The sequence below is a fragment of the Chlorocebus sabaeus genome, chromosome 8, assembly GCF_047675955.1.
Source record: "Chlorocebus sabaeus isolate Y175 chromosome 8, mChlSab1.0.hap1, whole genome shotgun sequence".
Classification (NCBI taxonomy): domain Eukaryota; kingdom Metazoa; phylum Chordata; class Mammalia; order Primates; family Cercopithecidae; genus Chlorocebus; species Chlorocebus sabaeus.
Window position 1 is genome coordinate 93,641,949 of NC_132911.1, and position 25,128 is coordinate 93,667,076.

At 37.2% G+C, this 25,128-nt stretch overlaps 1 long non-coding RNA gene across 1 annotated transcript in view; it reads right to left on the reverse strand.

Moving 5' to 3' along the window:
• Positions 1–21,391, reverse strand: part of LOC119624900 (uncharacterized) — a 96,502-nt gene extending 75,111 nt beyond the window's left edge. Inside the window, exons 1-4 of the long non-coding RNA XR_012093720.1 lie at positions 12,687–21,391; positions 12,473–12,592; positions 9,302–9,578; positions 7,883–8,040 (exon numbers count right to left, since the gene is read on the reverse strand). This is a non-coding gene — a long non-coding RNA (uncharacterized lncRNA). The remainder of the gene's footprint in view (positions 1–7,882; positions 8,041–9,301; positions 9,579–12,472; positions 12,593–12,686) is intronic.
• Positions 21,392–25,128: the final 3,737 nt, after the last annotated feature.

Below are 25,128 nucleotides of genomic sequence, written 5' to 3' on the forward strand. Positions count from 1 at the left end.
TACTGCCTGTATTTCATCACCAATGATTCACTCCTCATTCTCTGACCTTTAGTTTCCCCCTCTGCCTTAATGCCCTTGTGCTGTGAACATTGTGCAGAGTTCTTTCAAAAGCTCAGATTTTAAATGGACAGGTACACAAATTTGTAGCAGAGGTATAAAATAAAAAACAAATTGAGAGTCATGACTGGACCTCTACGAATAATGCTAGGGTGCCAAATCTTTAAATAAGTTCATGAAGCCAGGAGTTCTAGGTAAGCCTGGGCAACATAACGAGATCCTCACTTCTACAGAAAAAAATCAAAAATCAAAAAAATTAGTGAGGCATGGTGCCACGCGCCTGTAGTCTCAGCTACTCAGAAGGCGGAGGCAGGAGGATTCCTTGAATTCAGGAGTTTGAGACTGCAGTGAGCCATGATTGCATCACTGCACTTCAGCCTGAGTGATAGAGCAAGACCCCATCTCTAAAAATAAATAAATAAATGAGTTTAGACTTGAGAAAGCAATTGTTGAGAAATAATGAAGACAAGAAGGATTTCTTATCATTAGTGATGGTGGTACCATGTTTAACAGGTGAAAATAAACACTTAGAACTACACAAATTCTGTCTGATCCTCTTCTTTTCTATCAAGAAAAATAACTTCAATGAAAACTTTCAGCACTTGGAAAAGATAAAACAAGCACATTTAAGAAAGACCCAAAGTTCATTTGATAGATGAGGAATATGAAGTCCATTTAGTTATTTTCATTGTTCAAGAGAAATAGTTTTCAGAGTACTAAAAGGAGTTGTCCATGTCAGCACAGGTCTGTTCTCAGTAATCTTTTAAGAATTTCAAAGAAGGGATATAAGCATGATCTAATGTAAGAGCAGAAAAAAAATTCCATCTTCTAAAAAGCACACACTGGACAAGGTTGCTGTGATTCCCAGTGCAGCTTTCTAGTAATTGGTTACCACGGAAAGGAGTAAGTGGCTTCCTGACACAGCTGGCTGACTGGATGCATGCATTTACCTTTCTTCCCAAATCCCATAGAAATGTCAGGAGAGTAAAATTAAATAAAATTAATCTCAATAAATTTTAGAAAATTCAGAAGTGGTTATTGGAATATATTGAGGAATTTCTGGAATATATTGATGCTGAAATATAACAGAGCTAAGCAACCCATGAATCCAGACCCATGAACAAGAACTTTAAAAATAAAAGATTGCCCAGCAGAATTCTGCAAAAGTCTCACAATCAAAATAAACAGGCTGACTGGCAGAAGGAAGCTCTGGGCAGGGGCCAGGCAACAAATAAAGGCAGAACTGGTCCTCATGCCACCTAAGGTCCAATGTGGATGTGTGCCCCAGGCTGTATATAGTGAGAGCTTCTGTATAAAAGATTCTCAACATGGACACTCAGTCCAGAGAATTAGGGCCTCGTCACCAGCTAATGATAGCTGCATATTCTGTAAACAAACCATACTCACATCTTAAAAGAAAAGCCCACCTTCTCTCTGCCACACATAGCTGCTTGAGTCGGACCTGGTTTACTCCAAACTTAAGCTTCTAGCCATGCAAACAAGAATTCTTTTATTTTATTTATTTACTTATTTATGTTTAACTTTTATTTTAGGTTCAGTGGTTCACGTGCAGGTTTGTTACATAGGAAAACTCGTGTCATGGGGGTTTGTTTTACAGATTGTTTCATCACCAGGTACTAAGCCAAGTACCCAACAGTACTGATCTTTTCCGATCTTCTCCCTCCTCCCACCCTCCAGCCTCAAAGTAGACCCCAGTGTCTGTTGTTCACTTCTTTGTGTCCATGTGTTCTCATCATTCAGCTCCCATTTATAAGTGAGAATGTGGGCATTTGGTTTTCTATTCCTGTGTTAGTTTGCTAAGGATAATGGCCTCCAGTTCCATCTATGTTCCCACAAGAGACACAGTCTCATTCTTTTTTACAGCTGCATAGTATTCCATAGTGTATATATACCACATTGTCTTTATCCAGTCTACCATTGATGGGCATTTAGGTTGATTCCATGTCTTTGTTATTGTGAATAGTGCTGCAATGAACATTTGCATGCATGTCTCTTTATGGTAAAGTAATTTATATTCCTTTGGTTATATATCCAGTAACGGGATTGCTGGGATGAGTGGTAGTTCTGGCAAACAAGAATTTTTACACTCTCCAGAAACCAATAATCTTCAAATTAGTATCCTGTCTATTAAAATGACCAAACAACCAAGAATCAACAAACAACCAAAAACATGTACAGAGTGGCCCGGCACCGTGGCTCATACCTGTAATCCCAGCACTTTGGGATTACAGCCAAGGCGGTCAGATCACCTGAGGTCAGGAGTTTGAGACCAGCCTGACCAACGTGGAGAAACCCCATCTCTACTAAAACTACAAAAATTAGCCAGGCGTGGTGGTGTGCACCTGTAATCTCAGCTACTCAGGAGGCTGAGGCAGGAGAATAGCTTGAACCTGGGAGGCGGAGGCTGCAGTGAGCCAAGATCGTGCCGCTGTTCCAGCCCGGGTGACAAGAGCAAGACTCCATCTCAAAAAAAAGAAGCAGCAGCAGAAGAAGATGTACAGAGAAGCAACAAACTCAATAATCAGAAACTAAAACCTGAGAAAATGCAATATAGGGCACAGAATAAGGTGCTGAAATAAGTATGTTTAATGTCTTCAGAGAGGTTCTGGGGGTTCTGAACCCATAAAAATTAAAATAAAAATGGCCACTAAACACTAATAAAGATGTTTAAGATTATTAAGATATTTACAATAAGAAAAAGAGTTGGAAAAAAGGGAAGCAGTGATGATTCCAAGTCAGTATGAACTGATGAAGCACAAGTCATGCCTCAATCATTTCATTTCCTGTTTTTAGAGGTCATCGGACTAGTAGATTGGGGAATGCCAGTGGCATCATATGTCTTGTGTCTGGAAAGCCATTAAATTATTGTTTCATGATACTGTACTCTAAAAACTAATTGTATCTTACCAGTGATTGATGGTTAGAAAAGTAAGCTAATAGAAATTTCCATCACCTCGTATAGAAATTTCTAATTATCCCTCCAGATTGTAAACTTCTTGAAAGAATAAAACATTTTCTGTATCATATTCAGCCTATCTCCATTGCCTAGAACAATACTCAGCAAATGACAGAGACTCATTAGAAATGTATTGAATCATAATTAAATTTAATTGTAATTAATGCAAAGTCTGTGTTTAAAAGCATGTATGAGATGAAAGGGAAGTAGCTGTCTTCTCAGTTCATTTGGGAATAATGTAGGGGTTTTAGTTGATTGTCTACTTAATGTTGTCAATATTGTGACATGGTGATTAAGAGAGATATAGATAAAAGGCTATGGTCATTGACAAATAGTGCAGAACACAGGTACAAGAGTTCTGACAGAGTGCATTTTTCCAAACAATATATCTCATCCCACATGCTTTCTTACAATGTGACTTTGACTTTGACACTTCTCCCACTGACTGGTGGCGGTCTATGTTTCTACCCCTTGAATCTGTGTAGGTTTGTAATTATGGTAGAAGTATGACCATTTGACTTGCTAGGCCAGATCATAAAAGGCCATATAGCTTCTTCCCAGTTCTCTTGGGATACTCACTCTTGAAACCCATGATGTTACATCAACAGCTCCAACTGAGGTCTCAATTGACAGCCAGCATGAACCAGACATGTAGGCAAACAAGCTTTTAGATGATTTCAGCATTAGCCATTAAGTCATACCAGCCTTCAAATGTCCCCAGCTGAGGTCCCAGACAGAATAGGCAAGCCATTCTTCTGTGGTCCTTTCAAATTCCTGACCCACAGGATCTATTTGCAGAACAAAATAGGTTTTGTTTTATGCCACTAAAATTTGGGGCAATTTGTTATGGCAGTCATTGATAACTGGAACAATAAGGAAATAGATATGCAAATTGTTCTGCATATACTCAACAGAATATTATGCTGCTACAATTAGAAGAGTTCATGTTGAAATAGAATGTTTATTATTATTATTCATTTACTCATTAAAGAAACATTTTTGGCCGGGCGCGGTGGCTCAAGCCTGTAATCCCAGCACTTTGGGAGGCCAAGACGGGCGGATCACGAGGTCAGGAGATCGAGACCATCCTGGCTAACACGGTGAAACCCCGTCTCTACTAAAAAATACAAAAAACTAGCCGGGCGAGGTGGCAGGCGCCTGTAGTCCCAGCTACTCGGGAGGCTGAGGCAGGAGAATGGCGTGAACCCGGGAGGCGGAGCTTGCAGTGAGCTGAGATCCGGCCACTGCACTCCAACCTAGGTGACAGAGCAAGACTCCGTCTCAAAAAAAAAAAAAAAAACATTTTTGAGCCCACTATGTGCTAGGGGATGTCTGAGGACACAACACTGACCCAAACAAAGTCCCTACTGAAAGTCCTCACCCTGGCCTGTACATTTTGATGTCTCCCATTATTAAGTCCTCAGTTTTTATGGTTTTAACCACTGACGACGTTCAGAATTCTGTCTTCAGCTCTGACCTCTATCTTGAGTTTCACACCTGCATATTGAATGCTTACCTGCTGTCACTAGTTGGCTATCCCATAGGCACCCTAAACTTTAGTCACTGTCACTAACACCTACACATGGTCCTGAACCAGCAACCTGGGAGTTATTGAAGATTTCTCTCTCTCCCCTCATCTCCCACGACTTGACAACCTTGGCTCTATAGCCACAGAAGCCACTGAGCTTACGGCCACATTATCTGAACCCATCCCCTTTTTCCATCGCACTGCCACTGCCTGGGTTTATGTCATCGTTTTCTTGGGTCTCCAAAACAGTTTCCTAATTAGTCTTTCTGCCACCAGGAGCCTCAGATTGCTACTATACAATGCTGTTATAATGCTTTTTCATAATATACAAATATAATTGTTACTATCATGTTTAAAATGTTTTACTTATCCTTCTTCAGAATAAAGTCCAAGATTCTTATCACTGACATATAAATGGAAGGAAGTTACAGAACAGCATGCAGAGTATGATCCCACTTTCTAAACATATGTAAACATACTCACACATATATGGGTATATGTATGTTTAAATATGTATAAAGTTACTGGATGTTCAATAAAATGTCAACAGGTGTAATCTCAGAATGAAAGATTTCCGATGATTATCTTTTTCTTTGTACTTGCATGTATTATTTTAATACATACAATATGAAAACCCTTTTCAAAAAATGAACGTTTCATTTTTACAGAAACAAGAAAACATTAAAAATATTAAAGAAAGAGACTTTGATATCCAGTGTTGGCCTGTTCAGCTTTGCAGTTTCCCTCTCTTCTCCCAGTCCCTGATACCAGGTTGATCACTTTCATTATCTCAGCAAATTTGCTCTCCAGAGCCTCCAGTCCTTCAGACATCCAGCTTCTGCCTGGAAAGCACTTTCCTTAGCTTTTTGTTTGGCTGATCCCTACACACTGACCAGAGTCGAAGTCAGTTATCAATACTTACAAGAAGCTTTTTCTAGTCAGTCTCCTCTCTAAGATCCTATGTTGACTTCTACCACCACCTATTACATTGCTCCATAACCATCTATTGGCCTCCATCTTTATAGTCAGTCCTGCACACCAAGGTATCCACAGAACCCACCACAAGTCTAACATACTGAAAGCATTCAATCAAATGTTTCTCAAGGAACTCAGTGAAATACTATTTGGGGGAAACAAGAAAGGTCAGTGGGAAAGGTTTTGGCATTCTGCTCCTTGGGTTCAAAAGTCTAGTTCTGTCACTTTCCAGCTGTGGGACCCTAGAAAAGTTACTTAACCTCTTTGTACCTTAGTTGTGACATCTATAATATGAAAATAGTAACTATGTCATAGGGTTGTTGTGAAGATTAAGTGATATAAAGTGTAAACAAGTTCCACTGATGGCTTCACTACTGAATTCTATCAAACATTTAAAGAGGAACTAATACCAGTCCTTCTCTAACTTTTCCAAAAAATTGAAGAGGAAGGAAACTTCCAAACTTGTTTTACAAGGCCAGCGTCTTCTTGATACCAAAGACCAGTAAAGAAAATTACAGGCCAATATTCCTGATGAACATGGATGCAAAAATCCTTAACAAAATATTCGCAAACCAAATTGAACAGCATATTAAAAGGAGCACTCACCTTGATCAAGTGAGATTTATCCCTGGGATGCAAGGATGGTTCACCATAAGTAAAATAAAAAACTGTGATATATCACATCAACAGAATAAAGGACAATAACCATATGATAATCTCAACAGACGCAGAAAAGTTATTCAACAAAATTCAACATCCTTTAATGATTAGGAAAAAAAAAACTCTCAAAAAATTAGGTATAGAAGGAATGTACCTCAACACAATAAAGGCCAAATAGTACAAGCTCATAGCTAACGTCATACTCAATGACCTATAATCTTTTATGAATTATAAAGAAAATTTCCACACAGTGGAAACCCTATCATCGTGTCATTTGTGAAAACATGAATGAACTTGGAAGACATTATGTTTAGTGAAATAAGCCAGACACAGAAAGATAAATACCTCACTTATGATCTCACTTATATATGGAGTATAAAAAAGACAAACACATAGAAACAGAGAGTAAAATGAAGGTTACCAGAGGCTGCAGTGGAGTGGTGAGACTGAGGAGATGGCAGTCAAGAATGCAAACTAATAGAGTTTGAATATTGTCTTTTTCACACTCTGCTGTACTCACACAAAATATTTTCAGTTATTGTAATTTCTACTTTTAGTCATCCTTTAGAATTACAGTTTTACTAAATGTTTCCTTAGCAAAATTTCTGACTTGATAAATACCTGTTGTATAAAATGAAGGGGAAATGAAAACAACTGAATTTAACAGAATTAAACATAATTGAATTGCAAAGTATGCGAAGGTATTAAAGTACTTAAATGTAGCTAGATTATTGTCACTAGGGGGAGCTCAGCACTTAATTTGTATTCTAAAAGAGTCCACCCTGCTGGCAATCAAAACAGCAGTTTGTATCCCATTGTGCTGTGTGCGAGGGGCTTCTAAAGAAACTAACAGCATTATTTTCCTAGAAATTGAAAGCGACTGAATGCATTCGCTCTCATGCTTTTCACGCCATTTGGAGCAAGAATAAATGGTTCGTCTCTGTGGCGCCACTGTCAAAATAACACACACACTTCTTTGAATGCAGCTCCAAAATGGCTCATGCTTTTTGCAATGGTCCAAGATGGAACAGAGGAATAAAGATTAGAACACGATGCATGAAATATGCTTCAGCACAGAGATCTCAGTGGGAGAGTCTATGCAGGTCAGACAGCAGAGTAACCACAGGAACAAGATCTGAACCTCAGGAGATTCTCCACCTTTAAATCTGTATCATTATTACATGTGAACTTCTTATAAGTATACTTCTTATGATAGATGCCTTTTTTTATAAGCAAGGGAGCACAGGAGACCTGTATTTTGTCACCACTCCTTATGGCCAAAAGCCATGAACTTTGGATTCAAGCTGTTCTTTAAAAAGCTTAGATGAGATGTTTAAAAGACAGTAAACCTTTGCCACGTCCTGGAGCTGACAGATTTTGAACAAAAATAAAAGATGGAACTAGTTTTCACGAGAATAATTGAATCAAATGAGCCTGTAAACAAAATTAAAATAATAACATCACATATTTTTTCACAAGCCTGATTTCTAGTGAAGAAGTTAAAACATAATAAAAATAAGAGATCCAGGCATTCCTTTGTACTTTCCCAGCCAAGATCCAGTAAATACGAGCCTCAAAATATTCCAAACATGGCTATGTGCAAGGCCTGAGGGGAGGTGTTGAAATTCATGAAATCACAGACATAAAATTTGGAAAGAACTCCAGAGCAGCTGTCTATAACTCACCTATACAGAAGTCCCTCATGCCACCTTTGATCCCTGTGCCTTCTAGGGCTGTTGTGCTGTTCACATAGCAGGATCCCACCCTGTGTTCAGGCAGCCTCATCCCATTGGATGTCTCTGCTTCCGCCAGAGAAACTCTTCTTCAGAAGTGGAATTTCCTGCTGTATAACATCATACTTTTATTCTGATTCTGCCTTTCGGCAGAAGGTTAAAAAGTCTCTTTTCTTGTTCTCAGGGAAGGTGTTGAATATAAACACAGACACAAGTCCTCCCCAGCTACCACCTTCTTTTCCCCGGTCTTATGACCCCTACCACCAAGACTTTTTATATCCAGGCAAAATATTACAGGTTTAATGACTTTTTAAAATTAAGATGTACTCTTCTCATTTTTTCCCTTGGTACAAAACTTTGGAGAAAAATTAGAAAATTCAGACATGCTAAATGAAGAAAATGACCTTACTGCTCAGAAGTAATCTTAGTAACCTGATTTTCTATGTCAACATATATCGCTTTATTAAATTTTTTCATAAAATAGGATATTATTTTCAGCTTTTTCGTACAATCAATTAATCAATTACCTACAACCACATTTTTAAAGCTGTATAGTACTCTACTGGGTGTTTGTACCATATTTATTTAAATAATTCACTACCGTGGGATATTTAGGTAGTTTTGAATTTGCGCTATTAGAACAATCACTAAAAAATTATTGTAGAGGCATTTTTTGCAAGACACTTGTATTATTTTCTTCCATATTTATTTGCTAAACTAAAATTTCTAGTTTTTAGCGGTTAAACCTTTTAATTCCAAAGTAAAAATATGTTCTTTATTTCCACAACAACTTCTTATGAAACATAGTCCAACTCCATCACTGTCCTCATCGACTTCAAAATCGTAAAACGTGTACCTCTCTTTGGACACTTTTTCTGAAAACTGCCTCTCTCCCTCAGTATCATTTTGTCAAAGAGGTTACCTGAGCTCCTGGTCTAGATTAGGTCCCTGTTATAATGCCTCAGCACACCTTTTCCTTGTCCTTCATGGTATTTTTCATTATCGTAACTAAGCAGGTGATAGTATGATGATTTATTTAATTCCTGGCCTGTTAGAGTCCCACAAGTAGAAACCATGTCTGCTATTTCAGTGACTATCAAAAAAATATGTACTAAATAAAACACTTATTGAATAAATGGAGATATTTCTATATTTTAGAGCAGAGTGTATGTAGACCTATGAAGTCTACCACATGATTTAATGTGCTATATTCACAGTCCTTATTCTGCAGGGCTGGCAGAAATTTATATTGAGGGTTTCTACTTCTTGTCACCTCACCTCCTGATGAGTCATAGTTTAGGGATTTTCTACACAGGGCTAAGGCATTGAAGAAGTCCTTCTGGTCATTGATCATCTGTTCATAGACATTACCTGGCCACTGTTCCTCTCTGCATGGCCTCTTTATGTCTGTGGCTTTTCATAGCTTCTGTGATATGTCTGAGACATGCTGGTGGGCATGTAGAGAAGGCCTATTTTAAGGTAAATAAAAGCTGGCTGAAAACTTTTTGTTCTCACTCCATAGCTGTTCTAGCCCAGATGCTTAACATGTGAGGGAAAGGTATTCAGATGACTCTTCCCTCAGCAGCCATCCAAATGCAGGTATATAGGAAACGTCAAGCAGAAATCACCCAGCTGAGCCCATCAACCCCTAGAACAGTGAGAAATAATAGTAAGTCACTAAATATGCAGTAGTTTGATATATAGCAAGAGATAATACACCACTTGGGAATATAATTTGACAATATTTATTAAACTTTTAAATTAATACATACTTTAACTCCAGAATTTCATATATTTACTCTATAGATATACTGAAACACATACAAAGTAACATGTAACAAGATACATGCTGTAGCTTTGTTTACATTAGCAAAAGACCAGAAATAATCTATACATCTCCACAGAGGACAGGTTAAATACGGTCTGGTAAAGAGAAACAATGGAATATGCTATTTAAAAGAATGATGAGTCACAGTATACACTAATATGAAATCATATGGAATAATCCCCAAGTTATTTGTCATTTTCACAGCAAAATGCAGGACAGTATGTTTAAGGTGCAATCATTTGTGCAATAAAAATAATATGCATATATATACCTTTGTAAATGCATGGAAAATCTCTAGAAGAACACTTAAGAAAATGGGTAACAACTGTCTCTGGGAAGGCGACTTGGACATTTCAAGGACAAGGAGTGAGAGAACAACTTTTCATGTAAACTTTTTCAATTCTGTACTATGAATATGTATATATTATCTGTTCAAATAACTTTCACATAAATGACCCAGTTACACCAGTAGACTATCTTCCTTTTTTTTTTTGAGACAGAGTCTTGCTCTGTCATCCAGGCTGGAGTGCAGTGGCTTCTATCTCAGCTCACTGCAACCTCTACCTCCCAGGTTCAAGAGATTCTCCTGCCTCAGCCTCCCAAGTAGCTGGGATTACAGGCATCTGCCACCATGCCACATAATTTTGTATTTTTAGTAGAGATGGGGTTTCACCATGTTGGCCAGGCTGGTCTCAAATTCCTGACCTCAGGTGATCCGCCCGCCTCAGCCTCCCAAAGTGCTGGGATTACAGGCATGAGCCACCATGCCCAGCCACTATCCTCGTTTTAAAGATGAGAAAACTAAGCTCTAAGAGCTGAGGTGATTTGTTCAGCATCTGAGAGCTAGCCAGTAACAGAGCAAGGTCTGGAAATGACTCCTCAAGTGGAGCTCTTTTGTTTGGCTAGAATCCCTTAAGTTTATCGCTTTTTAGTAAGTCCTTTATTTTAGCATTTCCAGGAAGAATATTTTTCAGCCTGTTCTACTTCCAGATAAAGTCCCTTAGGACTAACTATATGTGTGTTGTATTAGTTTCCTATTGCGGCTGTCACAAATGACCACAAACTTAGTGGCTTGAAACAACTCAAATTAATTTTCTTACAGTTCTGGAGGCCTTAAGTTCAAAATGAGTCTTACTAGGATAAAATCACAGCATTGTTAGAGCTGCATTCCTTCTGGAGGCTCCAGGGAAGAACCTATTTCCTTGTTTTGCCCAGCTTTTAGAGATGGCATGCATTCCTTGGTTCATGGCCCTGTTCCTCCACATTCAAAGCACATCACTCTGACTTCCACTGGCCCATTTCCTTCTTTGATCATCTTTGATCTTCCTGCCTCCCTGTTTTAAGAACCCTTGTGATTATATTGGGCCTACGTGGATAGTACATACAGGATAATCTTCCCATGTCAAGATCCTTAATTTAATCACACCTGCAAAGTCCCCTTTAAGATGTAAGGTAACATTCATAGGTTCTGAGGATTAGGATATGAACATGTTTGAGGTGCCATTATTCAGCCTACCACATTAGACCTAAGTTTAGGGAAGTCTCATAAATGATGTCTCCGTTTCTCCATCTATAAAGCAAGGATAAGAATGCTACCTATTTTATATGGTTATTTTGCAGATTACATAAGTTAATATATTTAAAGAGCATGGAACATTGCCTGACACATCGTAAGCACTGGATATATGTTATCTGTAATAGTAGTTATTGTTTACTGACCCTCTAGTTGATAGCATGTTAGAGCCTTTCATCAACAAGATTATTATATCTTCCTTTAGATCTAACATATGCTAAGAATATAAAAAAAGAGGCTTTTACTTAATTTTAGCAAAACACAGTGTAACAAAGTCAGTTTTGAGGGAAATAACACACTCAACAGATGAATTGAATTAATTTAGAATAATAGCTAACATTTTATATAGTATCTTCCATCTGTGCATTTTCAAGTATATAACATACACAGTGAGCCCTTGTAATCAATCTGAAGTGTTTGTTGAGAATTTACTACTTTCAAGGCTCTGTACAACAGGGATACAAAAGGCAGAGACATTTCAGGTTATCCTGGATTTTAACAGCTGAGATAAGTGAATCTCAAGGAGACCAACTTGCAGTGTCACACAGCCAGAACTGGAGCTGAGAATGTGACTCAGGAGATGAACTATAAACAGAAAAAAAAATGGGAAAGACACTGCACTATATGATATAATATGTGCTAAGTGACTATAAGTGTGAAGAGATTTCAGATTAGGAAGAATCCATTAAGATGGATGGATCAGAAAAAGTATCATGAATAAAATGCATAACTTTTGGAAAAAGAGAGTAAAGAGAGAGAAGGGAAAAGAGAATGTTTGAGTGTGAGCCAAGACACAGAAGAAAATATCCCAGAAATGTGCTGGAGAAAGTGTGCATTGAGTATTTATTTGTAATGAAGAGCAGAGATAGAAAGAAAGCAAATGACTTCTCCATCACTTACACTGTGGGGCGAGGATGAACGAGAACTACATGTGGGAAGGGAGGCTTTTGGCCAACTCTTCCACAGTGCAGGGTAAGGTCCATAGGACGCCCCATCTCCCAGGCCATTCCTGATGCAGCAGGAAGCCAAGCAACAAGTGGCCAAAATAGTTCATTTTAGAAGAAGGTAGAGACAAAGTTGTCTTTCTTGAAGCTTAAGACATTACGTAAGCTCTGCTTCTTGATATTACAAATACACGTACCTGGCCAGGCGCGGTGGCTCACGCCTGTAATCCCAGCACTTTGAGAAGCCGAAGTAGGCAGATCACAGGAGGCCAGGAGTTCAAGACCAGTCCGGCCCACATGGCAAAACCCTCTCTCCACTAAAAATACGAAAACAATTAGCTGAGTTTGGTGGTGCATGTCCGGAATCCCAGTTACTCAGGAGGCTGAGGCACGAGAATCACTTGAACTCACCAAGTAGAGGTTGCAGGGAGCTGAGATCACACCACTGCATGCCAGAATGGGCAACAGAGCAAGACTCTGTCAAAAAACAAACAAACAAACAAACAAAAAATCGCCCGCCAAAACAAAAGCAAATACACCTACCTATAAGGTAGAGTTCAACATGAAAGCTAAGGCCCAGGAAAGTTTGATAACTAATCTTCGAAAGATATGTAATTACTACGATTATTGGACATTTCAAAAATGCTGAGAACTGTGCTATCACTTGCTTTACATATATTAAGCCCTTTTAAACCCCCCCGAGGTAGGCATTATTATCACACAAAATGAGATAGTAATGAGAAGCCAGAAAGACAGCCAAGAAGTTAGTGTTCGTCCTCCACATAGCTGCACAGAGCGCCCTATATTTCCCACCCATGGCAGCCTCTCTCCATTCAGTGGTGGATTCTTGACATATGAAATAAATTCTTCCCTAGCTTTTTGTTTCTTGAAAAATATTGCAAGAGATTTCTGTAAACTGACTGACAAAGTCCCAGAAAAAGAAATGTAATAAATGCCAGATAATCTCTATGTTGAGCAACCTCAAGACCAAGAAGCTTGATTCCTCTACATCTGTACTGAGAAGATGGCAAGGAGAGGGGAGAATGACAGCAGTGTTTCCTTTTCTTTTTGCTTCCTCCAATCAGATACAGCTGAATCTAGCAATCTTTGTCTGAGGTGCATACCAAGAAGTTGGGAAAGGTTTGGGATAGATCGCAGATGAGTCAGGAACGATTCTATCTCCTATTGCCAGGAAGAAATAGCTGAGCACAGGTGGGCAACCTGAGCCCCATGTAATTCTGTTATAGCTAAAAGGACCCAGAATGTCTGGGCCATCAGCTTATTGACTGCTACCTCTAATGCTAGAAGAAATGAGTGTTTTCTCTATGAAAAAAAATTGTTGAAATCCATTTAAAATTTTAATGAAATTCTTCCCCACGCTACCCCCACCCAACTCCTCTTCCAAAGCAAAAGTACCCAAAATATATGGCTTTGTGATACCCTTAGTGTCTCAGTATTTTTATCATATGCCTCAGGCCAAAAGAAATACCTAATAGGCCAGGTGCTGTAGCTCACGCCTATAATCCCAGCCCTTTGGGAGGCCGAAGTGGGCAGATTACTTGAGATTGGGCATTTGAGACCAGCCTGCCAACATAGTGAGACCCGTCGCTACCAAAAATACAAAAATTAGCCGGGCATGGGGGTGCATGCCTGTAATCCCAGCTACTTCACAGGCTGAGGCACAACAATGGCTTGAACCCAGGAGGTGTGGGTTGCAGTGAGCCAAGATCGCGCCACTGCACTCCAACCTAGATGACAGAGTGAGACTCTGTCTCAAAAAAAAAAAAAAAAGAAAAAGAGAAAAGAAAAAAGAAATACCTAATAGGTAGGCTTATTAGGTAGTTAGGGCCAATTTAATTTGACAAATACATTCTTATGTCTTATCAATGTAATGGTCATTTGAAAAAAATCAGAAACATAAATAAAAGAAAAAATTATACTGTCATTTTGCTCCTAAAGGGCCTCAATTACTTACTGAGGGGATGTGTGTGCTGGCTGGGGATTGGACAACTTCTCAAAATTCAGACACCACCACCCTCAGTTTCTGGTTACACGTGGATTTTTCTAAGGGTAACTACTTTTTATCAGCAACTGCTTTTATTTCAGCAACAATTGAAAATGCAACCTCGCAAAAATATTACAGGACGATTAGCATGATCTAATTTTAAAACTGAACTATTTTGAGCTTGGAATTTACAAATAACACCGTGATCCCCCGTGAGTTCATTGAGGGTGCTAAGGCACACAGTTTGGGATCTGTGCTGGGAAGTTAAGCTACTGAGGTTGAAGCCTTAGAAGAGTACATGAAGTAGAACTTCCCCATTTTCTCAGTATTTGTTCGTTTTCCCCGGGGAACACATGTTCTAGAGGAGAACACAAAAAGGAAGTAGCAGCCAGGTGCTGAGATCCACCAGGTGCTGAGATCCAGGTGCTGAGATCCACCAGGTGCTGTTTTTAGTCTGATCCTTAGAGAATCATCCCTGACAGGCTCTCAGAACCACCACTGCTTGCCACTGTCTAGCATGGAGTGGTGATTTTTTTCATCAGGCTATCTCTTTTTATTCATATAATCTTTTCATTAAAAAAACTTGATGTTGTAGAGAGCTAGATTTACAGATGATTGGATTGGGGTCCTTTTTGTACCACGTCATAAGTAACCTTGGGCAGGTCACTTACTGTTTCCAAACTTTAGTTCTGAAGATAATACCTTTCCATGTGCAATCCAACATTTTATTTTATTTATTTTTTGAGATGGAGTTTCACTCTCGTTGCCCAGGCTGGAGTGCAATGGCGCGATCTTAGCTCACCGCAACCTCCGCCTCCCGGGTTCAAGCAATTCTCCTGCCTCAGCCTCCTAAGTGGCTGGGATTACAGGCATGTGCCACCACGGCTGGCTAGTTTTGTATTTTTAGTAGAGACAGGGTTTCTCCATGTTGGTCAGGCTGGTCTCGAACTCCCAACCTCAGGTGATCCGCCTGCCTCGGCCTCCCAAAGTGCTGGGATTACAGACAGGAGCCACCGTGCCCGGTTGCAATCCAATATTTTAATTGTAACTATATAACACATTTGAATAAGGCAAAATATCTCTAACTCAATGTGTATAAGAATCATTTGAGGGCCATGGTTAAAACGCTAGGTTTTAAAAAGCCTAGGTTTCTACCTAGGCTCAATTCTCAAGTATTCTCATATAGCAGGTCCAGGATGGGACCCAGGAGTCTGCCCTTTTAACAAGCAGCCCCCGACCCCACAGTGACATAGACTCAGGGAGGCTAGGAGTTGAAAACATTAGTAAAAGGTATTGTTTATTTAAATAGTTGCATGTATATAATTTCATCCTCTCAATTAACCTTTTAAAGTAGTTGGACTGGCATTATTTTCATTTTACAGAAGAAGAAACTGAGATTGTAAAAGTAGGATGATGGTGGCAGCCCCAGATCTTACATGCAGGTAGGGTGTTGGCATGGCAACCTGGCCAGAAAGCTGGAGAACTGGTTTTGTAGACACCATTGCATAGCAGATACACTATTTCACTCAGATTGGATGGAGCTTGAGGCTGCTGATGGCCTCACCCAAGGCCCCACACCTCCCAAGGTCCTTGGCCCTGTTCCATTAAGAGGCTTGCCCAACTTCTCTCAGTCACTGTGAGGCAGAGTTAGAACCAGAGTCAGAACTCCTAGTCTAGTTCTCTAACCATTACTACCACACATTGACACTACGTTTGTTTTTGGAAATACAATATCTGTCTGACTTTATGCTATCTTTTTAGTTAACACTCTGCACTTAGTAAATATAGAAAAGTAACGTATTCTTCAAAAGTAAGATATTTAACCAAGGCTTAGGGAACTTTTTTCCTAAACGTTTACTTTGCCTACCCTAGAAGGGGTCACTAACCAATATTATCGTTATTAAAGTAAAAGCATTAATAAAAGACCCACTTTTCTGATCTTTCACTCTGTGCCAGGTAGTATGCTAAACCCCTTTACAAATAGTATGTCTAATCCTTACATCAGCACAATCAGAAAAATGTCATAGCTTCATTTTAAAGATGAGGAATTGAGACTCAGCGCGACCAAATAAGTTAAATTCACATGGCTTGCTAACATACATGGAGTCATCATTTAGAACCGGGTCTCTGGGATTCTAACTTCCTGATATTTCCTGTGTATCACTCCACTTCCTTGTGTTAGTAGACATTATGCTAATGATCAGAGCAACTGAACTTGTCTTATATATATATATAACATACCTAATACATAAATGTCTGTCCACTAAACTGCATATTCCCTGAGGACAGCATGCCTTATTCATTTTTTGATTTCGCGTACCTAACAAAGTGCCTGGCACATAGCAAATGCTCAATAAGTGTTTAATAAATTAAAAAAAATTGAGTATACAGATATATCTAATATTTCAAACAAAGCATACTTTAAGACATTTTTAGTTTTTCTCAATCAATAAAACTTTTGACCAAATAAAAAAATCTCTGTCAAGCTACAGTTTTCACAAAATATAAACCTTTCTTTGTTTCCTAATAGCTGAGCTACAAGTAACTTTCTCACAGTTGGGGAAGGATCATGAGGTCACTCGGTCCACCCTGGAATGGAATGCCCACTTGTTGCTTGTTCAGGGAACTGATGATGCCAACAATTCTTTGTCTTTGGTATAATCAGACTCTGAAGTGGGTCCAGCCCTCTCGGTACAGGCTGCCAATGCAGGCAGCATCACTTCCAGATAATTGCCCTCGGTTCTGCTGACTCGGAAAATCAACTCCCAGTCAGACAGGGGGCCCCTATTCAGATGGAACCAATGTTTCTTAACCTTTTTTTAGGGGTTGGGAGGTGCTGGAGGAGATGCATGAAACACTTTGAAATAAAAGTGGATTCATGTGAACCCTGAAGCCAATGTCAGTGAACACCTAAAATAAGATTAAAAGTAAACTATTTTGCAAAACCAAGCATTTTCTTTTCCCACTTTTAAAATATTTTCTCCTGGAAATGATTTGAGTTGGGTAAAGTATAGCTTTCAGTGGCTTATCTAATAGATGGAGAGACATCAAAGTGATTTCTGACACTCCTTATGACCCAAAATATTATTCAGCAGCAGCTTGTCCTGGATATTTGTTCATTCTATTGTTGGCATTGGCACATCTGGGGAAGTTCGTATTTCCATCAAGGAAAAATACAGATTAAAAGAAAACTACATGGTAAAATTTTATTTCCACTGAGTGAGCTTGACAAGCTATTACAACTTTCACTCCTAAGCTCAATGTATAAGATGTTAGTTATCTTGAGGTTATAAATCACTTCTTACACATTTAAAAGCAGCAATACATGCTGAGTTATGGCTATGAAGAATCTCCCTACAGCTATTCCAAGAGTCAAGACAGTGCCCTGACCACCATGTTTACAAGTGTTTTTGACTTTGCAGTATCTGCAACTACAGATGGCACACACAAAGTATCCCCAAACACTTTTTGGCAAAACCAGTTTGGAAACCTTTATCTTACTCATGAGGCATGTTTCTGTTATGTAACACAGCACACTGTGAAGAATCACAAGGCCTGGAAGGACTGTAGCCTCTCCGGAATTTCTAGATCAGAGGTGAAATAACAAAAGAATATAAACTGATAAGACTATAAAGAGAAAATGTTTTATCAAGTTGTAGTTGAGGGAAATTGTAGTGATCCACCCAAAGGCCTGTTATTTGCTCTGGTAAATATTATCATTTTACTGTTTTACAACTGAGGAAGCCAAGTTTGGGAGAATATAAGTAACTTTCCCAGTAGCACTGCTAGATAATACGACAAAGGTAAGATGACAAAGTCCAATGATCCCATATTCCAATACCACATGGATTCTAACATCCTTTCCTTAACTGAATATATGTGAAAAATACGATTGTTTAGTTATTTCAGATACTATGGGAGGCAACATTAGTGTGAATAATAGAGTGTAAATAAAAGAAACATTTTCTTAAACTTTGATATGTGTTTCCATATCTGTGTTTGAATATGGATGTTGCTGAAATCCTGAAACTTCATAAAACTGCCTCATTCCCCAAAGTCAGGATAGAAATTTAGGTATTTTGATTTCAAAGAAAATCTCATATTTCTTTCCTTTTCAATGGCTTTTGGATTTGGAATTTCCAAGGCACAAAATGAGATTAATGTACTTATGGGGATAAAATAACTGATTGGAAATCAGAATTGTCTGAAACACATGGTTACTGTTTTGCAAAATATAATCTAGGGTTATACACAAGAAAGGTGATAATGTTAACAGAGAAGTTACTAGATCTGAGCTCGTGAAAATGTCATCGGAAAGTTAAAGACAAAATTTATTTTAGATAAGTCTGTATTGTTTATGCATTCACAGGACTAAGCAGGTGATACTTTAGTAACACGCCTTGCTATTTCTAAATCATGGAGAGACAGAGAATGCTTGGAACTAAAAAGGAAGTTGAACTAATTAATCTGCAGTGATGTTTTCAGAATGAAATGTTATATTCTACATTTCAGAAAGAATTACACTTTGCAGCCAGCTAAAGATCTTGGAAAGGAATACAAATATTAAACATCCTGACAAATATGTTCCTATCTACAAGGTATTTAAATTCCTACAGCATATAACAATGGAAAATCTGGATAACTAAAAATGTATTACACGATATGGGGTTGTAGTTTTCATTAAATAATAATACAACATCAAAAATATTAAACTAACAATAAAAGTAGTATATACTTTTAGAAATTAAAAAAATTAAAAAGAAAATTTTAAAATTCAATATACTGGAAGGTAAAGAGCAAAAACAAATACCAAACCATGCCAAACACAGATAAAGATAACATGTTGATATGTTTTCTTCCTATCTTTTTTTCAAACGTAAGGCTTGGGCATTTTTTAACTCATATAATTGAAACCATGCAAATCTGTACACTTGTTTAGAATTCTGTGTGAATCTACCCCATCTTATTTAACCATTCTCCTATAGTCAGACATACAGAATATATTTTCTTCAAATATAACTAACATTGTTACTACAATTATATTGAAAAAAAGATTGTTTCTAAGCATCTTTTGTTGCTAGCAAAAGATGGTTGCTAGCAAGAAGATCAAACTATATGTCATTGAAAATTTTATTCAACATTACAAACTGTATTTCATTACTTCTATGATTAACTTTTTAAAATATTTTTAAATTTCTGAATCTGTAATGTAACATACAACTAACCCATGCTGTTAAATTTCAATTTTGGCTAGGCAGTAGTTTTCATTGCCTTTGTGTGTGTGAACTCAGTGGGTACACCTGGGAGCAACAACTGGATCACAGTACCCCTCCACATTTTGGTTCACAAACTCTAAAGGGGATCATTTGAAGAAGAAATAACAGTCTTGGCTATTCCCTGAGAAATTTCTATTGACATCCTTCTGGCAAGATCAAGAACACATATTTCAAAATTTACATACTGGGATTTAGCCACTCTCACTGAAAGAAAGACATAACATTTTATCCTTGATAGCACAGGAGACAAAATTATTTAGAGAAATGTGGACACAAACAACTCCAATAAAAGAGTAACACAGAGATTTGGATTCTGAATATAAAGTTGTTTGCTTATATTTTTCATTTTATACATGCATTAGAAATATAAATAATAAAAATTCATGTCTAAAGAATTTTAAAATAACTAAGTATAAAAACAAATATTATAAATAAGAAATTATTGTGTTAAAGTACAGGCAGCTTTAGTTCTTCCTTAGTGATAAATAAAGTTGCACCTTAAAATTGAAGGAGTTAAAAAAATATGACATTCTGACTACTGACTATTTAGGTGAAAGGCATCTGAAAAACAGCAGGTGCAAAAAGATCACTCTGAACTCTGTGCTGTTTCCTAAACGCAGAAGATGAAATTCCCACGTGAAGGATGCAACATCCTCATCCTCAAGGACAAGAAGTCAAGACCAAGAGAATTATATACAGACCTGTTAAAATAATTCTTATCTTTTAAGTTCCCTACATAATTTAGTTGTGTCTTCACAATTATTCTTTGTCCAATTCAGTATGTAAGTAACTGACACGTAACTGGTTCTTTAGGTCTTCATGTCTTTATGAAGATGCCAGTGCAATATAAACTTGTATTAAATAGATTTGTGTGCTTATCTTCTATTGATGTATCTTATGTCAATTTAATTTTCAGACTCAGCCAGGATCCTAAGAGGATGGTGGTAGTTTTTCCATTTCTACGGTTTCTTGGAATAAAGATGGGAATCTAAAAGACAGGAATGCCTACTTAGGAGGCTGAGGTGGGAGGATCACTTAAGCTTGGGAGATCAAGATCAGTCTGGGCAACAAGGCAAGACCCCATCTCAAACAAGCAAACAAGACTGGGTTGCTCCACTTGCTCTGGAGCCTGAGGAGGTGATCCTGGGAGAACTGACAAAAGCTGGCAGAAGGCAGGAATTCTTAACAAAGTCAGTTATCCTGGGTCTCTGTCTATAGTGTCTGGTTGAGAGAGGAAGACAAAAAAATTTTCCTTATTCCTTCCTTTCCAAATTCAGATTGGCAGAAGAAAAATCAGTTCTTTGAATTGTGACCCTTTTGAATTTGGATCTGGCTACTCCTTGGTCATGGATCCACACTTTCAGGAATGGTCCTTGTTTTCCTTGTTTCTCTTTTGTATTATTTGTTATAAGGAGCAAATTCACAGTAAGATTCTCCTTTTATTTTATGTCTTGAGAGCTCAGCTTTGTGACTAGTGAAAATATTATCTCTGCTCTCTGCCAGGCATTGGGGGTGTAAGTTGTTAAGCTTGCATCAGGAGGCTCAGCTAGCCCACTAGCTAGGTGTCAAAAATACAAAGTGTCTCTTAGTGTGACTGACCATGCCATCTCTCAGGAGAATTTGTCTTAATTGTCTCAACCTTCCATGCCTTGTTAACAATGGAGGGCTTGGCTTTCTCAGGCTATTTTTAGGAGTAACTGTGGATCTTGAGGTGGACTGCATCTTTTGCACCCTCTTTGGAACACATTCTTGCATCTAAGATGAAAAGACTTCCTGATTTTAAGCCATAAAAAAAGCTTAATAGTTTTTAGTCAAAATTAAAGTAGGTATAATTATTTAGTAGATTTGCGTTTTTTTTTTTTTTTTTTTTTTTAACTGAAAGTATTTTTATGGATAGCTCTCATTCTACAAACAAAGAAAAATACCACCAAAATTGTCCTATTGTTACCTATGGGAAGATATGTTTTAAGGCAAGAAAATAAGTGCTTACATAAAGTATTATCTCAGGACAAAAAAAAACTAACTTAAATGTTCTTTAAGGTCATGAGATCTGAGATAATCCTTGGTTTAAAAAAAAGCTAGTTTAAGGTTAGTGGTTTAATTAAAGCAGGCATACCTTCAGAACTGTCAACATTAAATATAATGCATACAACTTATGCTACCTGGATTTACTAATAAAAAATCTTACATATGTATGATTGTAAAATTATAAATTCAATATAAGAATAAAATGTACAATAAAAGTAAATTACCTAATGTATGTCGAGCATGACAGTAAAACAGAAAAAGGAAAGGCTGAATGTTTAACTTTGTAGGTGCTTTACTTCAATAGTGTTTAATACTTGCCTAATATATATAGATAAGGATAAAAATGGTCAGTAAAACAGTAAGTTAATGATGAGATGTAATGTCTCATGAAGTGTTCACAAACAATTCAAGTATAATTGTTAAAGTAAATTAATAAATGTAAATAGAACAGTTTATAAATAAACTTTTCAACACTGATATGTTTTATAAGCCATGTCTACCTAAACATAGTTTCCAGAATCTTTTCAGTGACTTAAAACCTTAAGTTATATTAACTGAAATGATGGATATTCATGGAATGTCTAGATCATTTCCAAATAAAATATAATACTCAAACATTAATTGCTGAAAATAAGTTTGTCTATGTTTGACTTATTGTTACAGAGGAACAAAAAATATTTGGGTCTATTAATAAACATATCCTGTGCCACATTGACAAATTGTGCTGTAAGACAGCATTTATTTTCATAAATTAAGAAATAATATATTCACTGATTTATGAAAGCCAATGCTTGCTTCCGAGTTCTCACTAGAAACTGAAGTCACTAGGAGTTAAGAATCTAATTAATGTATATACTCAAAATTACTAGAAATAATAGGGGAAACAACTTTGTATACAAAGTACACAAGGAAAATAAGATATTTTTGGTAAGAAAAGTTATAAGATATGAAAGATATATTTTTGTTATGGAAAGAGTAATTTTGCTTTAGTTTAGAGGTATTTCAAAGGTTGTTTCAAAAAGAATCAATGAATAAAGGGTAAAAACTGAAAGAATACAGAAAGTCAAAAAGAGAACAAAACAGGAAATCTTATGTAATCAAGCTGAGTAAATTGAATGAATTTACTACAAGTTTTTTTAGAATAAGCCTTAATATAAGGAGTAAACTGATGTAAAACTAGAATTTGGTCTTCTCTGTTAAAAGAACAAAGTTTACTTGGAGATTAGTCTGACATTGATAAGAAAATTATAAAACCATTTTACCTTTTAAATAATTTGCCTATGAAACAAAGATTTTGTGTTTTTTCAAAATAATTTCTTGTGCTTCATGTTGTCTTTTATAAGGTCTCAACAACTTTAAAAAACTGAGCCCTCTCTGTTAAAGAAGTTAAGCTTTTCCCTACAACCTTTTTTAGGTTTCCATATTTGCCTTTAAAATCTTTTGTTACTCTGGTATGGTTTCACAGTTAATTGTGATCCTCTTTAATCAAGTGTTTAAACATTTTGGCACTTTTGACAACTTTCTGAAATCAAATTTTTCTTTTCTTTTTTCTTTTGAGAGGGAGTCTCACTCTATTGCCCAGGCTGGAGTACAGTGGCACAATCTCAGCTTACTGCAACCTCTGCCTCCAGGTTTAAGCGATTCTCCTGCCCCAGCCTCCCAAGTAGCTGAGATTACAGGTGTCCACCACCACACCCAACTAATTTTTGTATTTTAGTAGAGACGGGGTTTCACCATATTGGCCAGGGTAGTCTCGAACTCCTGACCTCAAGTGATCCACCTGCCTCAGCCTCCCAAAAGTGCTGGGATTACAAGCACGAGCCACTGCACCCGACCAGAAGTGTTCAAAATGGGATCCTGAAATGTCTCAAAAGCATTTATCCTCTCTCCTTCTAAAAAGAGAGATCCTAAACTAGGCTTATTTGGTATGCTAAATGTACATGATATGCATTGTTAAATAATAAATTATATTTAACCTTCTTTGAGCTATATTTGTTATGTTATTAATATTACTATTTTCAAAATACTCATATTACTAGTTTCCTCTAATATTTGACTACAACTCTCCAAATTAATATTTCCAAATTTCTCCCATCCTTCTGACTTGAAATCACTAAAAAGTTAAAATTGTCCTTTTCCTAAGACCCTGAAAGCTGAAACTGGACAACCTGATATAAACTTCAGAGAAATCATTCTATGAGATCATGTGTGAACAACTTTCATGCCTGCTACTATACAGATCACTTAGAAAGTTCATCAGAACACCCAATGGCATTACCAGAGATATTCAGACTACAAACCAGGAAATTCATCACAATTGCCACTACTTGTCCTCACTCCTCTATCTAAAGATGCTTAGAGCCCAGCATTTAAACATCTTCTCAACTTACTGCCCACTGGCCTCAAAAATTGGGTTTACAACTTGCTCCAACTATTACACTTTTCCTTTTTTTCTCCCCCGCCAAAGAAATGCCTCCTATATAACACTTGTTTGCTCACATCATCTAGAGGCCTAACTTAGATGGGAGCCCACCTACAACACTGCCTCCTAAAATGAGATACAGCTGCTTAACTGGACTGAACTATTCTCATAACTAAGACTGATCCATTAAGATTTGGGACAATATACTTAGAATTGTTATCTTCTGCTTTCTCCAATTAATGTTCTTCTCTCCCTTTGCAGACATTTTGCTACTCACCTGATTTTTATCTTCACAGCTAGTGACTCAGCTTTTTAATAACTTCTAGGGAAGTTCCCAATGGAGGAAAATGCAGTTAAAATACTGACTATTTAAGTTAAAGATACTGGAAAAACAGTAGGTGTACTCTGATCTTTGTGCTGTTTCTTAAAAGCAGCAGATGAGATTCCCATGTAAAAGATGCAACATCTTTATCCTCAAGTACAAGAAATCAAGAGCAAGAGAAGTTTACACATAACGTGATAAACTAACTCTTCTATCTCCCCAAATAATTTATGGTTTCTTCATAACTTACTATTCTTTATCCATAAGTAAATGACTGTGTTTCTTCAGGTCTTTGTTTATGATACCTCCAGTGCCACCTAAAACTTGTACTAAATAATTTTGCATGCTTTTCTCCTATTGATCTGTCTTATGTCAATTTAATTCTTGGACTCAGCTGGGACCCTAAGAAGACGGAGGTGGAATTTTGCTGCCCCTACAAGATCAATGACGTTTTAGATCCAACAAAGCACGGTGTATTGCCAAATTACTCTTCAAAGGTGTTATATAAATTTATAAACCAGTGAAGTGTGATGGTGGCCAAACAGTTAAAGATTTTTAAATTATATTAAAATATTTTAAAATTCTATATTACATATAGAATATATTAGGAAATGAAAATAGGGTCATATAAAATACAAAAACTTATTAAAGCATTCATATTATGAAAGACTACTTAAATATAAATTTACACACATCTTTCACCTTGTGCAAATTAGGTGCATAAGAAATATTTGTTGATGATAATGTGCTTCTTAATGCTATAGCAGCAGTGTTAAAGTATAATATTATTGAGGTAATAG